We start from the raw sequence: 19,714 nt of genomic DNA on the forward strand, positions 1-19,714 counted from the left end.
GATCTACCACGAGATCAAGGAGGCTAAACCCTAGAAGCTAGGCTATGGTATGATTGTTGTATATGATCTATCGACTAGCTTGGCCTCAGTTTATATAATGCACCAGAGGCCTAGAATAACAAGAGTCCTAGCCGAATACGCCGGTGGGGGAGGAGTCCTTGTCTTGATCGCCAAGTCTTGCGGAATCTTCCTTGTATGCAGCAGCTGTCCGGACTGGCCCATGAGTATACGGTCATGGGGGTCCTCGGCCCAATCTAACAGATCGGGAGATGACGTGGTGAGTACCCCCTAGTCCAGGAGACCGTCAATCACGTTTTACGATATGAAGCCGCCGCCAAGCCCTAATCTCTCTCGGGAGGGCTGATCTGGAGTCCGTTCGGGGCTCCAGAGAGGGGGATTCGTCGTTGTCATCATCATCAACCATCCTCCATCACCAATTTCAGGATGCTCACCGTCGTGCGTGAGTAATTGCATCGTAGGCTTGCTGGACGGTGATGGGTTGGATGAGATTTATCATGTAACCGAGTTAGTTTTGTTAGGGTTTGATCCCTAGTATCCATTATGTTCTGAGATTGATGTTGGTATGACTTTGCTATGCTTAATGCTTGTAACTAGGGCCCGAGTGCCATGATTTCAGATCTGAACCTATTATATTTTCATGAATATATGTGTGTTCTAGATCCTATCTTGCAAGTCTATAGTCACCTACTATGTGTTATGATCCGGCAACCCCGAAGTGACAATAATCAGGACCACTCCCGGTGATGACCATAGTTTGAGGAGTTCATGTATTCACTATGTGCTAATGCTTTGTTCCGGTTCTCTATTAAAAGGAGGCCTTAATATCCCTTAATTTCCAATAGGACCCCACTGCCACGGGAGGGTAGGACAAAAGATGTTATGCAAGTTCTTTTCCATAAGCACGTATGACTATATACGGAATACATGCCTACATTACATTGATGAACAGGAGCTAGTTCTGTGTCACCCTATGTTATGACTGCTACACGATGAACCACATCCGGCATAATTATCCGTCGCTAATCCGGTGCCTACGAGTTTTCCATATACTGGTTTACACTTATTTACTTTTCCATTGCTACTATTACAATCTCTACAAAATACCAAAAAAAATTACTTTTACTGTCTTACTTTTGTTACCGTTACCACCACTATCATATTACTTTGCTACTAAACACTTTGCTGCAGATACTAAGTTTCTAGGTGTGGTTGAATTGACAACTCAGCTGGTAATACTTGAGAATATTCTTTGGCTCCCCTTGTGTCGAATCAATAAATTTGGGTTAAATACTCTACCCTCGAAAACTGTTGCGATCCCCTATACTTGTGAGTCATCAACCGCTATCCAGCATGCATCTAGAGTATTAAGTTAAAGAACAGAGTAACGCCTTAAGCAAGATGACATGATGCAGAGGGATAAATTCATACAATATGATAAAAACCCCATCTTGTTATCCTTGATGGCAACAATACAATACGTGCCTTGCAACCCTTTCTGTCACTGGGTAAGGACACCGCAAGATTGAACCCAAAGCTAAGCACTTCTCCCATTGCAAGAACTACCAATCTAGTTGGCCAAACTAAAAAGGATAATTCGAAGAGACTTGCAAAGATAACTCAATCATACATAAAAGAATTCAGAGAAGAATCAAATATTTTCCATAGATAATACTGGATCATAAACCCACAATTCATCGGTCTCAACAAACACACCGCAAAAAGAAGATTACATCGAATAGATCTCCATGAGAGAGGGGGAGAACATTGTATTGAGATCCAAAAAGAGAGAAGAAGCCATCTAGCTACTAGCTATGGACCCGAAGGTCTGAAGTAAACTACTCACACTTCATCGGAGGGGCTATGGTGTTGATGTAGAAGCCCTCCATGGTGGATGCCCCCTCCGGCGGAGCTCCGGAACAGGCCCCAAGATGGGATCTCGTGGATACAGAAGGTTACGGCGATGGAATTAGGTTTTTTGCTCCTGTTCTGATCGTTCGGGGATACATAGGTCTATATAGGAGGAAGGAGTACGTCGGTGGAGCGTCAGGGGGCCCAGGAGGTAGGGGCGCACCAAGGGGGCGTGCCCTCAACCCTCGTGACCGCCTCTGGCACTGCTTAGAGTAGGGTCCAAGTCTCCTGGATCACGTTCGGTTGGAAAATCACGTTCCCGAAGGTTTCATTCCGTTTGGACTCCGTTTGATATTCCGTTTCTTCGAAACACTGAAATAGGCAAAAAAACAGCAATTCTGGGCTGGGCCTCCGGTTAATAGGTTAGTCCCAAAAGTAAAATAAAAGTGGAAAATAAAGCCCAATATAGTCCAAAACAGTAGATAAAGTAGCATGCAGCAATCAAAAATTATAGATACGTTGGAGACGTATCAACCACCGTTGGACTTGTGACGAGTTTTTGGTCCGGAGCGGTTCTTCCGCTGTATTAGCCGTGGTAGTACCGCTCTGGAGTGGTAGTAAAAAATTACATCCGCTCCTGTCCGCGGTAGTACCGCTGCAGCCTTTTTAGAACACGAAAACTGCCACAACTTCTGCAAACGGATTCCGAATTTGATGAAAACAAGTTTGTTGGAAAGCTAGCGACAAGGGCTAACACAATCTTGATATAAATGACAATAAGAAGGAAATTAGAAAAGTCCCAATAGAAAATGTGATAACCCTTCCTCGAATAAGACCGGTAAAACCTCCAACACTAAAAACAGAATAGAAGAGGCATATGAAATCCGTTTTCGAAGTACGAGAGCTTGTCACGAAGATAACCACAAGCTCTAAAACCTCAAAAGAAATACAAATAAGAATCAAGAAAGATGATGCAAGGATGCAATGGTTTGAGCTCTTGATGAATGATACGATCAAGCTACTCACTTGAGAGCCCCCCTTGCTAGTATGACTATCGATCCTATAACCCGGGCTCCAAACTATCACCATGAGACCGGTAAAATATAAAACCTACCAAGGGCAAACCTTTTCCTTGCACGAAATCCACTTGAGCTAGATGATGACAATCTTGACTCCCTCAAGTTGGACCACCTTTCTTGATGGTGTTCGCTCGATTAAGACTAGTTGATTGCTCCCCCATACTCCACTATGGGTGAGCCAATCTTTGGCACATCTTCACAAGTCCATTTATACCATAATGGACGGCAAGCTGCAAGCATGATTTCTTCGTGATGCTCCACTTGAACTTGCACAACACAACCTTGATTTGATGTCATCCTCCATGGGTTGTATGTGATCTTCCTCTTGACGCAAGCCCGTGGAAGCAAACCTAAACCCACATAGAACTCTCACAAAGACCATGGGTTAGTACACAAAGCACAATTGACAGTGCTTACCATACCATGAGATCACTTTATCCCACTTGGTGTATCTTCTACGCTTTGTGTGATGATCAACTTGAATCACTCTCTGTACTTAGTCTTGACCAACGTTGACTCTTTCCAACTCTCTTCATTTGGATGATGTCTTGAAGGTAAACATGAATGATCACACAATCTTCTTCTTCAAGACATACTTGCAATAAGCTCAATACTCACATGACCAATCTTTGGATAATTCCTTAATAGCACCTTGGTCAAGTCATAAACTCCTTGAAACCAACACATGTACTTCAAGAAATGCCTATGGACAAATCCTTCAAATATAACTCAATGCAACCATTAGTCCATAGAGAATGTCATCAATTACCAAAACCACACATGGGGGCACCGCATGTACTTTCATCATCCCTCTCTGCCATCGACACCAGACAGCATCGTCCTCTTGCACGAGTTCATCGCCACCCATTGGATGTCGAGTCTCCACTACACCACTACTAGGGAAAAGGCTAGCAGCAGCGCGGGTTTTAGATGTATCAGTAGCGCGGGGATAGGCGCAACTCATAAGGCGCTATAGCTAACTCATAGCAGTAGCGCGCGCCCACAGGCGCTACTGCTACACAAGTGTAGCAGCAGCGCGGTTAGAGGAAGCTCGCTACTGCTAGTAGCTCTAGCGCGCTTTGCCTGGACGCGCTACTGCTATCGCGGCGCTGCTGCTAACTTTTATACACTCGCTACTACTAATTTAAGTAGTTTTTTTTGGCATATTTGTTTTATATTTGAACAGGCTTTGTAGAAGGATCTTTAGCACATAGAAATGTCATCATGATACACATACAAATGCCTGCGAGACCACAAATGTAATCATAGCATGTACATACGAATAGTCTCATCATAATCATCATCCAACACAAAGTGATATCTTGTCATCATCTCGAAAATAGCGATACATGCAAGTCTCAAATACTTGCAACTACAACAATGTCATCCATCTAAACAAAGGTATATGCAAGAAGTGCTATCACTATGAGTGAGAGCGGAACTATGCAGTACATGAGGTGGCGGTTACGAGTCCTCTCTCGCACTAGCGTGAACCTCAAGTAACTAGCTTCTCCTTCTTGTCTGCTTTTGAAGCCTTTATGGCTAGCGCCCGTGAACCCATTCACTTGCGCCTGACACTCATGCCACTCGTTGTACACCCCCGGAACCTTCCCTTTGTACACGACATAGCAATTCCATCTCGCCATCAAGAAACTAGGTACCTGTTAGAGATGCATGTTCATGAAGAGGATGTACAATCATATATATGCAACAAAATATACTAGAGCAACACCGAAAAAGAAAGGGTTAGCAACTAGATGCAACATACAGTACGCAAATTAATTAACTAGAGGTACGCAGGTTATCGTACGCAAACTAACAAAGTAGCGTTACGCAAGTTCGGCAGGGACTGTGGACATCACAAAGTTTCATCGCTACAAAAAATATACAAGTTCAACCGACACATATCATCATCATCGGCATCATAAATCACTAGAAGTTCCATCCTTCCATATCATCGAAGACGAACCCTAGCTTCTTGAACAGCGTGAGGTCTAGACGTTGCATGCCTATGCGAGTTCGGACGTCAGCTCGCGATATAGGGCCGTGGTGGAACATCCCCTTCTCATCGACGACTTCTTTCATGATGATCGTCGCAATGTCGCTTTGGATGCGAAAGAAGTCATCTCTAAGTTTATAATCCGCTTCTCCATGAGATTCTAGCCACTTGTGGATATGATCATCATTTCTGCTATTAATGTGAAGCTTTTGGTGATCCGTGTTGAACTGAATCATGAGATGGACGATGTAGAATCCATCCTTCTTGCTTGGTTTTGGGACATGGATGCAGGAGAAGTTAGTTTTATACGCGAAACCCATCTTCTTGTTCCTTTGTTTCCTGATCTGCACGTGGCCACCTCTAAAGCTGAAGCCTTGGAGAGCATCATCTAGAATATTCATTATGTGGGTGTAGTCTTTTTTCTCGTAGTCTCTGGAAGGGTCAAAATACACGGTGTGGGAGACTTGCGGGTAAAGAACGATAAGGACGGCGCGCCCGTTGCTGCGGGGAAAAGACACCTCAAATTATTCCCCATATGAGAGAGAAGGAATGATTGAAATGTATGAAAGGGTTGTCCGGAACTGACTTACTTTGGATGATAAGGCATGAGGACAATTTCCCGGTCCTTATTCTGTACCATGAAGTTTTGGAGGTACTCCCTAGCAGTTTCACGCTCAAAGTCACCGAGACTCAAGAAAGACTCGTGCATGTAGTACGGATCCGCCACACAGATTTGCGAGACTTCTTCACTCTTCATGAAGGAGCTCATGTATATGTAGCGCAAAAAGGCAGACGATAGTAAAATCAAGCCGCCTTGTTAGAAACATCTCAAAGTTATGGTCAAACCGCAGGAAGAACACATCCACGGGCCGTGTGTCGACATAGCACTTCCCCTCAGGCACACGAGCCGCGTATGTAGGATATCCTGGATCCTTTGAGGCTAGTAGGCTTTTCTCAGTCGACAGCACATGGTCGTGCAGTCTCCTGAGATCCCCTGATAGTGCCTCCAGCGGTTTTGGCGGTAGCATCGGCTCGCCCGTGAGATGGAACATGACCGCACCTTTCACGGGTACACGCTCTTCAGAATGCATCATCTGGCTGTTATGTGCTTTGGCTTGTTTGGAGGCAGTTACCTTCCCCGATCTCTTCCTCTCCTTTTTCTTGGGCACACCTTCCAGACCCTTCCTTTACCCCTGCCTCAGTGTTCCCGGGCTAAGTACTGTACGACCCTCGCGCCCGGCTAGTTGAGCTTGTGTTGAGGCGGCATCTTCAAGCATGTCCTGTGAGGATTTCATGAAGAGAAACTTTTTGCAATCCATGGTACGACCCTGCCCGGGCATATCATCCATATCCTCATTAGCAAGCTGATAGCCCAATTCGTCATATGGTTGACTCATCATATCTATGTCATAGTCATACGCGTTTGTATTGAGGTAATCCATAGGGCCGACCTCCGTCTCATCATCCATTCTCTGTTCTACAGGAGAAATTACATCAGCCAGTACTATTGCACCCCCTTCATCATGTCGTCCGCCGCTCTCACCCGGCACTACAGGAGCTGGTAATTGCGTAGGTGGGGTGGTGGTCTCCGCACATGCTTGTTGATGTGTGGTAGTTATTGGTGTGCTCTCGGCCGGCTCCAGACGAATAAGATTCTTCGGCCATAGCAGCACCCAATTCTTGCAGCTTCCAATCCGCGGCGGGGTCTCGTCGTCCGCTCCCACATGCTGTACTGGAGGAGGCAAATCCTCGTGCCCCGATTTCACACTGGTCAAGCTAACCCTGAAGTGCCCAGCGGGGATCGGCTGGTTGTGGAACGTGCGTTGAGAGGGGTCCATTATCATCCCCTTTCCCACGTCCACCTTCTGGCCTTTAATCAAGTCTGTGGCGTAAAACAACCGAAAGGCAACAAAAATGGAATATTATATATATATATATATATATATATATATATGTGTGTGTGTGTGTGTGTGTGTGTGTGTGTGTGTGTGTGTGTTGGTGCGACATGTAATTACCGTCACGGCGTCGAGCTCAGCCAAAGACGAAGGCCCACCTAGCGCGCCTGAGACTGAGGACGGGCTGCTATGAGCAGGAGCGGCTGCGAGAGGAGGCCCGGTTGCTTGAGCAAGTGATGGTGCGATGGTGTTGTTGTTCATGGAGTTGCTCCCGACGAAACTGGGCATCGAGAAATCATGTACCGTCCTGTCTGGATTTTCCTTCGCCCAGTTGATGATAACTGGAACCAAGTTAGTAGCAAAATCATTTCTGCAGGCAATTACAGTTGCATTGACTGCCTGCTGTAGCAACTCATATTTGTCCTCGGCTGCTTTTTTCGCGTCCTCAGCTGCTTTTTTCTCGACCGCAAGCTTCACCTTCGCGTCGATGTCCGCCTGACTAAACTTCTTTTTCTGCTTCTTGGCCTCCGGGCCGTTGTTGTAAAACACCTTCCACGTGGCGCCGTCTCCAGCGCCGTGCACACGACCATATTGCGGCCGCTGGTCCAAAGGGAGTCCCTTAAGTTCGTTCAAGGCCCGGTTGAGAGGGGTGTCCCACTTGGGCCTCATCGGAGAAGTAGGGCTTTCGGCTGCAAGCCGGTGTTGCTTCTCCAGTAGTCTAATCAATTTCCTCGTGATCTTGTCCGTGTAAAAAACCTTTTTCTCCTTGTCCCACTTGTAGCGGGCCCTGATGAAGTCATGGGGTTGGTGAACTTCGCGAAGGGGTCTGGGAGACCCGCGGCTTCACGTTCCGCGTCCTCCTTATCCCATATGGGCCTTTTACCGAGGTAGCCACGGCTTCCGAGGCGATGCTTCCCTGTGTTCCTTTGCTGAAGGCTTTTGAATTTCGCAGCCTTAGCCTTGGCTGCCTCGGTAGCGCAAGTGTCCTTGAACTTTTCGAACTCCTCTTCCGTAAGTGTCGGATTTTCCTCCAGAATCTTGGACAGGGGTTCATCAGCCTCAATAGCTCGTTTCACCCTCCCTTTCCAGGAGGCCAAATCATTGTTGAACATGCCCATGGCGTGATTGTTAATCTTTTTCATCTTCGGATCATCCCACGGTTGTTCTATGTTATCATCCCGGTCGGGGAACTTGAATCTCTTGTGCAACTTCGTTAGGAGCAACTGCGTCAAATGTTCTTTACTCCTTAAGTCATCGTCATTGATGCTCGCGCATTCCCGTAGGATGCATCCTACTTGGTTCCCATAGCACTTGCGAGGTTCTTCCGGCTCTAACGGCTCAAACTTGCCAGGTGCCATCCTTGTGATCACAAGTCGTCCAATCCCTAGTTTGTTAGGTTTTCGTATCCTCTACTTCTTATGCTTCCTCTTTTCGGAAGCGGCATCGGGGCCGGTACCTTCCCTGCCGGTACCTTCCCCACCGGTCTCGGTGCCGCCATCGGTGCCGGCGCCGTCGGTGTCGATGTCGGCGTCAGTACCATCATCGAGGCCGACCTGCAAACCTTGCTTAGCATTCAAATAGTCGAGGTACTCTTGTTCACCCTCATAATCCATCTCGTCTGCATCTTGGTCAGAAGGCCCAGTTTCCTATGATTAAGTGTCCTCATTTATTTCTAAAAGTATGAATAAATGAGAAATGACATAAAAAGAAATCTATGTGCCAACACTCGATATGCCAACTATGTAGCACAAATCATGCCTTTATTCACGGGAAATTTTGGCATGACCTTTGCTAAAAAAATGGACATATCGAGCGCCTGAAATTCACCGCAACAGAAATGAATCAACATTCCGGCGTAACATAGGCCACTCGGATCATTTTCCAAACATGACATGTCCAAAACATGACATATGCACGTATCACATGTCCAGTTCAATTTTGCATATAAATTCAGCTAATTATGAAACCTAGCTAAATTCATAACTAAATAGATAACCTAATTAACATAACCGAAGAACCCTAGCAGAGAGAGAGGGGGGGTTTACAGAGGGTGTAGGGGCGAGGAGGCAGGCCCGACGACGGCCAGGAGGGGAGAGGAGGGAGGCGAGGGCCGACGGGTCGGGGGCGAGCGCGCCGGGGTCGGGGGCGAGGGCCGGGTCGGGGGCGAGCGCCGGGGTCGGGGTCTAGTGCCGGCACCGGGGTCGGGGTCGAGGGCCGGGTCGGGGGCGAGCGCCGGGGTCGGGGGCTAGCGCCGGCGCCGGAGTCGGGGGCGAGCGCCGGGGCCGGGTCAGGCGCGGCGGTGCGACGGGGGAAGAGAGTGGGAATTTGGGGGGGAAAGGCGGGATGAAGCAGGGCGAGTGAGAATTTTGGGTTAAGTGGACGTGCAGTAGCGCATTAGGTCAAAACGCGCTGCTACTAACTTCAGTAGCTATAGCGGTTTAAGCAAAATTCGCTACTACTAACTTCAGTAGCTGTAGCGGTTTATGCAAAACGCGCTGCTACTACCGTCGCTACTGCCAGTTTCCCTTTTTCTTTTCCTTTATTTTATCCCACTTTTATTTCCCGAGGGCAGTGAACGAAGGGAGGGCGATATATATTGCATCATTTGACGGTTAAATATGTATGCAAAATAGGAACATATATATTACACATCATTGGACCCATGCATAACAATGGCTAAGTGTGTATACAAAATAGGAACATATATATATATATATATATATATATATATATATATATATATATATATATATATATATATATTACACATCATTAGACCGATAACATACGTTTCCTCAGTGCTGACGTTTTCGTTTTTGAGTCAGCTTCTTTCCCTTCTTGTTCGTCGAAGAATAATTGAGCCCCTCATTGTGACTTTGCCTTTTCCATGGAGTATGATTTTTCTTAGGTAATGTAGTATTGATTCTTCTTTTGACGTATACTTCATCGTCATCGTCATCTTCCCTCATTGGGTTGCCGTACTGATCATAGTCTTCCTCGTTGGCGACTCCATCCATTCCAATGATGTTCCTTTTGCCTCTCCTCACGACAACACGGCTGGGATTGCGCGGGTCAGTTATGAAGAAGCATTGTGTCACGTGCTTAGCGTGTACCCATGGCTCGTTTTTTGCAATAGCGTTCACGCTAGCGCTCTTGGCGTCGGGTATAGTCATGGTAGTGAAAATCCGGCTTTCTCTTTCGACATTCTTAGCCCATCTGGCATGGAACATCGTCGTGTTGTGCAGTCCAGAGTAGTCAAGCTCCTAGATTTCCTCGACCCTTCCATAAAATCGTTCAGTTGCGCCGTTGTCGCTGCCGGTCATGCATTCCATCGTCACCCCTGAGTTCTGATCATCACTGTCCATATCTTTGGCCTCCGTGTAGAACGTGTATCCGTTGATATCATATGCCTGATAGGTTATGAGGTTGGGCGAGGGGCCATGTGCTAAGGCGTATATGAGCAATCCGTCCTTAGAGCCCTCCTCCGGGGGATTAGCAATAATATGCGCTTTGAACCAATGCAGGAAAGTGGAGTTGTGCTCTCTAGTAACTTCGGCGTCCGTCCTGCATACCCCCCGGTCACGATACTTCTTTGCGATAATTTCTTTGTGCAGTGCCACGAAAGGATCTACCTCGTCTAGGTGTTGTAGCACTACCAAGTTTGCTCTGTCAAAGTTTTTGCGTCGATCTGAGTATGCCACGTGCAGTTCCCTGCGACCGTTGCAGTGACCATCTCCTTCGAGCCTCCCATCGTGCTTGTTAACGGGCAAACCAACACTAACACCAGGCGGCTGGTCTGCGCCATATAGAAAATTCTCACAGAAAGAGATGCACTCTTGTGCCAAATAGCCCTGGACGATGCTTCCATCCGGACGGGACATGTTACGAACGAATCCTTTGATGATCCCATTCATCCTCTCAAACAACATCATGTTGTGCAGGAATGACGGCCCCAGGTCTATTATGTCATCCACAATATGGACACACAGATGCACCATCACGTCGAAGAACGCGGGCGGGAAGTACATCTCAAGCTCATTCAGTATCACAACGAGCTCTTCCTGTAGCCTTTGGAGCTGCTTCACACTGATCGACTTTCGAGAGATGACGTCGAAAAAGTTGCAGAGACCAATAAGCGTGTCACGGACGTGCTTGTCCATTATCCCTCTAAGGGCAACAGGTAGTATCTGCATCATCATCACATGACAGTCATGAGACTTCATCCCGCTGAACCTTTTCTTGTTCGTGTCTAGATATCTGCTTATCTTGCCACAGTAACCGGAACTAACTTTGACTCCGGTAAGGCACTTAAAGAATTGATTGATCTCAGCCTGACTTAAGGTGAAGCAAGAAGGGGGGGCAATAATCCTCTTTCTTTATTTTCTTGCCCTTCTTCTCCCGTGCCTCTGTCTCCGTCTCTGTCTCGTCTGACATTTTACGGGGCGGCATGTGCAGATCTTCCCTGATTTTCAAATCTTGCAAGTCTTTTCTTGCCTTCGGCCCATCCTTGGTCTTATCCGGCATGTTCATCAGTGTTGCGAGCAAGCTCTCAAGGACATTCTTACAGATATGCATTTGATCAAGGCAATGAGGTGTATCGAGTTTGTGCCAGTACTCCAAGTCCCAGAACACAGACCTCGTTTTCCATACCTTCAGCAGCGGCTCCGGCGCCTTTCTCATCGTCTTTCCCGGCGCGGGGCACTCCTTCCAGTTTTTCAACAGCTCATCGATTTCGGCACCGCTCCGCTTACGTGGAGGTCCTCGATGCTCAGCGTGACCATTGAATAGATCTCCACGGTTTTTCCATGGGTCGTCCTGTTCAAGCCATCTTCGATGCCCCATGTACACGATTTTCCCAGACCCGCCATCTTTCCTTGACGTTAGCTACTGAGACGTCGTATCATCCATGCACCGCGTGCATCCGCAATATCCATGGCACACCTGGCCTGCCACATATCCGTAACCTAGATAGTCCTGCACTGTCGTGATCAGCGCGGCTCTCATGTTGAAATACTCACTTTTGCTGGCGTCCCATGTCTTGGCCGGTGTTTTCCATAATGTGTCTAACTCCTCTTGAAGTAGCCCCAGATACAAATTAATATTATTTCCTGGTTGTTTTGGCCCTTGAATAAGCATGCTCATGTGAATGTACTTCGATTTCATGCACAACCAGGGGAGGAGGTTGTACATCCATACAAACACGGGCCATGTGCTATGGTTGGTGTTCTGGTTGCCAAACGGATTCATGCCATCGGTGCACGCACCGACAATGATGTTCTTTGCATCACATTCAAAATACCGATAGAAGCTGTTCAACGCTCTCCATTGGCTTCCATCCTTCACGTGTCTCAGCTTCGGATCATCTCCATCGTCGGGCTTATTCCTCTCCGCGTGCCAGTGCATTAGCTTAGCTTCCTTGGGATCTACAAAATACCTCTGGAGACGGGGAGTGATCGGTAAGTACCATACAACTTTCTGGGGACATTTCTTCCCGGCCTTCTTGTATCGAGAAGCATTGCACACCGGACAGCTTGTTTTTTCCGCGTGCTCCTTCCGATAAATTATGAAATCGTTGATGCATGCATGGTATCTAACGTGTGGCAGATCAAGAGGGCACACGATCTTCTTGTCCTCATCAACACTAGTAGGAAATAGATTACCCGCGGGAAGAACATCCTTTAGGTACTTGAGATGCTCATCGAGGCTAGTGTCGGTCCATTTGTTTTTAGCCTTCGTCTTCAGGAGTTGGAGCGTGAAACTCAAGCGGGTCACCTCAGGATTACAACCATCATACAATGGAGTGTTTGAGTCTACCACCAGTTGCTCCAGCTTAGCCTCCTCTCTAGAAGCAGCTCTCTCAGTACTCGTCTCCTTGCGAAGCAATGCTTGAACATGAGGGTCCTGCACAATTGAACTTAGTACCAACGAACTCTACTGCGTGGAGTCCATGTCGTTCTCTCTGCCGCCATGTCCGCCCCCTTCTCCTCCGCCATGTCCGACCCCTTCTCCGCCGCCATGTCCGGCCTCTTCCCCGCTGCCATTATCGATCATCTCTTCGTCTTGCCCCGTGTCATCATTGCCTGCCCTGTCGGCATCCTCAACATCGCCATCCTCATCTTCAATTATCCACCGAGTATAGCCATCCATGAAACCAGTCATGAGCAGGTGCGCTTCGACACGACCATCATCATGGGGGTCGAGCCAAACTATTCCTTTGCATTTTTGACACGGACATAAAACCTCTGTCCGGTTATTTTCTTTCATGTCCTGCACCGCCGACCGCAACCACCTGTCCACCATCATTCCATTGACCATCGTCAACTCTGCACGGTAATAATAAACAAATTGATTATAAAAATGCATGCATGCATCAAAGTCATAAAAAAATTGGCATGACCTTCCCTAAAAATAGGACATATATGGATCTAGAGTTTGCCCGGAATTCACCGAAACGGAAATAAATCGACATTTCGGCAAAACATAGGCAACTCAAAAGCACAATTTGGCGTCAACTCATGCCACACACACAATTTCCACAAACATATCACACACACATAAACATATTTCCATTTTGCAAACGCATGAAATTTTCATCACCTCTATCTCGATCGAGATCGAGCACACGGTGGAGATGATGTTGTAGGGAGATCAAAAGTGCACAAAGCTCTTCTTGACAAAGATAGATCTAGTTAGGGGGCAAATAGGTCACTTAACTAAATCCTACATCTACCTAGCTACCTAATTTGGGAGGAGACAACTTCAACTAATGGAGGGGGAAGGAAAAAGAGAAAGGAGATGCATTAATGGAGGTGGTGTAGTTAGGTAGGAGTAATGAAGAGAGAGAAAGGTGGATAGAAGAGAGAGAGTAATGGGGGAGAAGTATTGAGGAAGAAGAAGAGTGAGAGTGGGAGCATGTGGGGGAGGTAGGGGGAAGGGAAGAGAGGAGGGGAAGGGGGAGGTAGGGGGAAGGGAAAGAGAGGAGGGGGAGGGGAGGGACGGGCGGGGAAAAGGTGGTGGGTTGGTGCGGATTAGCAGTAGCGCGGGATCCAAAACGCGCTGCTGCTAAGGAATTAGCAGCAGCGCGCTTTGGGATATGGCGCTACTGCTAACTGGGACAAAAAAGTGTGGCAATTTGAAATTTAGCAGCAGTGATCTCAGAAAAAGCGCGCTACTACTACATCCTTAGCAGTAGCACGGTTCGCGTGACCGCGCTACTGCTAAATAGAGTTACGTGAACACCGCCGGTCGAAATTTGTAGCAGCGCGTTTTACGCCGAGCGAGCTACTGCTAAAAACTTATCAGCAACGAGTTTCCCGCACACGCGCTACTACTAGTTAGCAGCGCTCCTTTTTGAGCCGCGCTGCTGCTAAGATTCTGTGTATAGGCTTTTCCCTAGTAGTACACCACGACGCCGAGATCCACCGCCATCGATGTGTAGGATGAAGTACCGATCCACCGCCTACCGACGCCGAACCACTAAGCCGTCCACATGTTCGTCCAATCGATGAATATCTCCAAAGATGATGCCTCCATGGGGGTGACGGTGAAGACGTGGCCATCATACGATCCAGAAGGCCCATCAACGCCACCAACGAGGGCTACAACGCCCACAGGCGCGGCCGTCAATGGTAGTCTCCTCTTGATCTGAGGTTTCCCTCGGAAACAATGGAGCGAGGGACGCCCCACCATCGCCTCCAACGAGGGCTACAACGCCCACGGGTGCCGCCATAAATGGTCGCCTCCTCTAGATCTGAGGTTTCCCCGGAAAACAATTGTGTGAGGACGCCCTACCATCGCCTCCAACGAGGGCTACGACGCCCACGGGTGCTGCCGTCAATGGTAGACTCCTACGGATCTGAGGTTTCCCCTGGAAACTATGTAGCGAGGGATGCCCCACCATCGCCTCCAACAAGGAAAACGACACCCATGGGCGCAGCCGATGATGGTAGCCTCCTCCAGATCTGAGGTTTCCCCTGGAAACAATGGAGCGAGGTTCGCCCCACCATCGCCTCCAACTAGGAAAACAACACCCACGGGCTCCGCCGATGATGGTGGCATCCTCACCCACTTCCGCAGATAGGCGACCATCTCCTCCTCCAGTTGATCCGCCGCCGGGAAGCTACCGCGAGGCAACACCCATCCACCAGATCCCTTTGGTCCAATGATGAAGACAGCCAAAGGTAGAGGAGGTCACATCGCTGCGTGACCGGCGCCATGGCCACACACACGTTGTCCCAAGGCGTCCGCTGAAGATCCACTATCATAGCCACGCCTTCAAGCCGCATCAGAGGGACGCCCCGCTGCCGCCATAACCCCCCCTCTCCCCCCCCCCCCCGCTATGCCCAGCCGGGATCTGGCGACGGCGGGAGGGAAGGCAGAGATCGGGATCTGGACCGAAGGTTACCAAAGGGAGTTGATCGTAACAGGGAGTGGATCGTAACAGGGAGTTGTTCTACTTGAGCTCAGTAGCCCAGCACTGAACGTTCTGGACTCTGGACCATGGCGAACCAACCTGTGGTTGGATGGTTAGAGGAAATGTGGTATCCCCGGCCCACCAGTGTTCAAATCCTAGTGCTCTCATTTATTCCTGGATTTATTTCAGGATTTCCGGGGATGTTCGCATTTATTCCTAGATTTATTTCAAAATTTTCGAGGATGTGCATTCAGTGGGAGGAGACGTTCCCGTCGACGACGAGGTGCCTACAGTGACTTCGTAAATTTCAAGATGATATGCCGGCTCAGACTTTCGGATGTGCTCATAGGGGTAGGGTGTGTATGTATGCGTTCATAGGGGTGAGCGTATGCACATGTATATGAGTGCTTGTGTCTGTACTGATGTTCAAAAAAAAAAGACTCTGGATCATGATTTGCAGGTTGAACTAAGTTGCAACCTGTTGGTTCTTGTGCTTCTACGCACGAGAAGAGGCCGGCCATCCTGTTGAATATTGACCCAGATAGAAACTGCAGTCGGCCCGTAACCGCAAGCTCTCCCCGATGTGCCGGATGGCACGATCTGGAGGCATGACAAGCTGCATGCTATTGCCACCGTCATTCTTCAAGACAAGTTGCACTAATGTTTTGACATTGGCACCATTGTATGACTAAATCTTGCTAGTATTACAGGATATGTTCCTGTGCGTCTAGACTCTAGATTGTGCTATAAAAAGCAAATGCGTGGAATCTGACCGAAAAGCCCGCATGCAATGGTCACGAGGCTTGGCACAGAAAACAGAGGAAGCATCAAGCACGTGAAGGGGAAAAAAAGAATGCCAGAGTCATTTCTATATATGTAAACCAACAACCAGATGGTGAGGCCAACAAGATGCTTCAAAAGATTCCCGACGTAACTGCTTTGTTGTTAATAGCTGCAATCAAACTTGTACTCACGTCTGATGAGAAAACAATTGTAACCATTGTCTGATGAGAAAACTTGTACTTACGGCTTGAAAATAATCAGCATTGAAACTGGCGTAGGCCCACATGGAAACTGGCCTCGACCCACTTCAAAATCATGGCACCACACTGTTGGCTCTATTTCAGAAAAACAAACACATTTGGTTCGAAACAAGAAAAGATACCCGCCATGCTATTGACGTTGGCGTGGACCCACATTGAAACTCTAGCCGACCGCCCTGAAGCTGTTGAATTCTTATACTCCATGATAATGTTATCGTATTACTCCCTCCATTCCTAAATGTAAGTCTTTTAAGAGATTCCACTATACACTATATACAGAGCAAAATGAGTAAACCTATACTTTAAAAGACGTCTATATACATACGTATGTAGTCTCTATAGTGGTATCTATAAAAGGACTTATATTTAAAAACGAAGGGAGTACTTTTCATGACAAGTTGCATTAACTTACATAGAAACTGCAGCCTGTTGGACGGCGATTGCCATCCCTCCTTGACATGGCTGATGGCACGGCCTGGAGGCAGGCGCCACGTCAACCTGAGAGCATCTCTAGCAGATTCTTTAAGACGAGGCGACCCGCAAAAATCCGGTGACTATATGGGTTTCGTCCTTTTTGAGCCAGACCAGAGTCCATATAGTTGCCCGACTCCTAAATGTTTTTACAGTGGCCTGAAACCCCCCCCCCCCCCCCCCCGCCCCACCGTAGTATATGTACGGGTTTACGGCTGAAATACGGGTCGAAATCCTATCCGCGTGCCGCCGCAATTCCCAATCCCCCTCTCAATATCTCGCCGTCGGCAAGTTGAATTCTCCCTCTTCCCTCTTGAAATGTGGCGCGGAATGTGGTCAGCGGGCCACGGCACCGGTGGTGGCGACGACCTCGAGCCAGGGCGATGCGTCGCCGCCGACGCCGCGGTGAAAAGGGCTACGAGATGGTACACCAACCAAGGGCTCTCACCACCGTCGTCGCTCCTCCGCCGCGATACGGATGAGTACGGCCGCAGGGAGTCGCTCCTCCGCCGCGAGCAACTCCTCCGTCGGTGCCTCGAGATGGCGGACGCCGCTCATGCTGGTCAAGAGGGAGCCGGAGGAGCTCCCGCTGCTCTGCGTGGTGAAATGGAGCCGTAGCCGGAGCGGTGGGGCGGTGGCGTCAGCGGGCCTGAGGATATCCTCCCTTCGGCGAGGGCGGATGTCTTCGAGGCCGCCATCGTCGCAGGCAGTGCGCGGGAGGAGGAAGAGGCGGAGAGGTTGTCAGAATCGTGATTCTGTTATACGATTCTACGACTTTACGATCCAAACTAACCCCTCTGATTCTACGATTTTACTTCATAGAATCTACGTTTCTATGATCCTGATATCGAAGATTCTACGATTTACGATCCTACCATCGGAGCTCCGATCCGATTCAAAATCACGATTTTGACAACCTTGGGAGCAGCGCCCGCGACGGGAAGCAGACCACGACAACATCCTCCTCGAGCAGGGGCTCGCTAAGGTGCAGGAGTTCGACGAGAACTTGGCAGCATGGCGCTGCAAAGCCAAGCCGCAGGACGACATCTACATTGACCTCGGCTCCGACGACGAGGACTGTGCTCCTCCGCCACTGCACCCGGATGGCTCTGGTGAGGCAAATTTTGGCATTAGGGTTGGGTGGCTGTTGCACCTCTGATCTAGTATGTTAAACATCGACTATGTATGCCTTTTGTATGATGATCAAGTAACTATGAACGCTACTGGAGTTGTTCGATTTCTTGCGTGAAGTTTGATTTCAAAATTTACAGGTTCATTTTAAAGTTTTTGTTCTGACGCGGCTGTTTTCAGCCCGTATCCAAGCATGCCGCGAACTGTAAATGCATTTTTAAGAGCCACGATATAAAGGGTTTGCTAGAGATGCTCTAAGCAGTTGAATTCTTATATATGCTATTGTTTCTCTTATTTTTCATGACAAGATTCATGTTTTGACAGTGGTACGACGGTAAATCTTGGTAGTATTACATGGTATATTCTCGTGGCTCTAAATTGTGCTAAGAGAATACAGGGGACCTCGTTGAAAAGGCCACAGGCTTGAATGCTCACGAGACTAGGCAAAAAAACAGAGCAAGCATCAAGCACGTGAAGGAAATATTTGATGCCATTTCTATAGATGTTAACCAACAACCTGATGGCGAAGGCCCAAAAGACGTTCCAAAAGATTCCCTAGGAACTCTCTGCAAGTGCATTCTTCTCATCATCTGTAAACCAATATTTGCACTGAGCTCTAATAAAGAAAACAATGTATTAATCTCCATGCCCACTTAGAGCATCTATAGCCGGACTTCAAAATTCTTAGTCCCTCAAACACACGGAGACGTGGCCGGGCGCGTCCACGGGCACGTCTTAAATTTTAACAGTTGCTTCCGGACATCTCAAACTAGATTCTCAAATCTATATAAAGACATGCAAACTAAAATAAACCTACTTACTACGTCGATCACCTAGCTACTCCTTGTCGGAGATATTGACGATCTCCGTGCCCGGCTCCGGCAGCATGGGCGGCAGCTGCAGCTCCGCTCCGGCCTCCTCCGTCTCTATCTCCGCGTCGAGTTCAGTGAAGAGCGCGTCGGACGCTGCATGCTCCTGGCGAAGGAACGCCCGGTTGGCCTTCACATGTGCCTCATCTTGGATGGACTCCAGGATGGTCTGCTGCTCCGCCATCTTCTCTGGCTGGGCGACGGTGAACTCCGCCTCCGCCTGCTGCTCCAACAGCTCCGGCTCCTGCTGCTCCGCCTCCTCCACATCCATCAGAGTCATCTCCTCCTCCTCATCCTCCTCCGGCTCCGGCGAGTCCGGAGGAAGCCCGACAGCGATGCGGGCGACGCACGCGGCTTTTCTCGTCTGGTTCTCCTGCTGGATCTCGTAGCGGTGCTCCGTCATCAGCATTTGCCGTAGTAGGTGATCTTGCTCCGGACCATGGGGGAGCGCTGAATCGTGGGCAAAGCGCCAGAGCGGGGGAGGGAGGAGGTGGATGGGCTCGGACTGGCGGCGCGGAGAGGGGGGAGGTGGATGGGTTAGGGTTGCGGGAGGCCGACCGGCTTAAATAGCCAGATTTGGTCTCGGGCAGCCAGCCGGAGCAGTGCCACACGGGTTTCACAGCGCGGCGTCCGTCGGACCGCCAGGTTTCCAGGCGTTTTCCTGTGGGACCCCGCCGTACGACCGACGTGGCGGGCGTGCCCGGGCGCCCCCATTTCCGCCCCATATTTGCGCTAGATATGAAGGGTGGTGATCAGCCCGGGCGTTTGAGGCCCATTCGAGGGGTCTGATTGGGTCGAAAAATCGTGACCGATCGGTGATCGCCGGTTTGGGGTGACTGGCTGTAGATGCTCGTAAGGCATATCCAACGCTGACCCTCAACCGCTTGCAATCGTCCGGACCATCCTGACATCCAACACGGCCCTGCATCGGTCCGCAAGGCGAAC

This window comes from Triticum aestivum, chromosome 3B (assembly GCF_018294505.1).
Source record: "Triticum aestivum cultivar Chinese Spring chromosome 3B, IWGSC CS RefSeq v2.1, whole genome shotgun sequence".
Lineage (NCBI taxonomy): Eukaryota > Viridiplantae > Streptophyta > Magnoliopsida > Poales > Poaceae > Triticum > Triticum aestivum.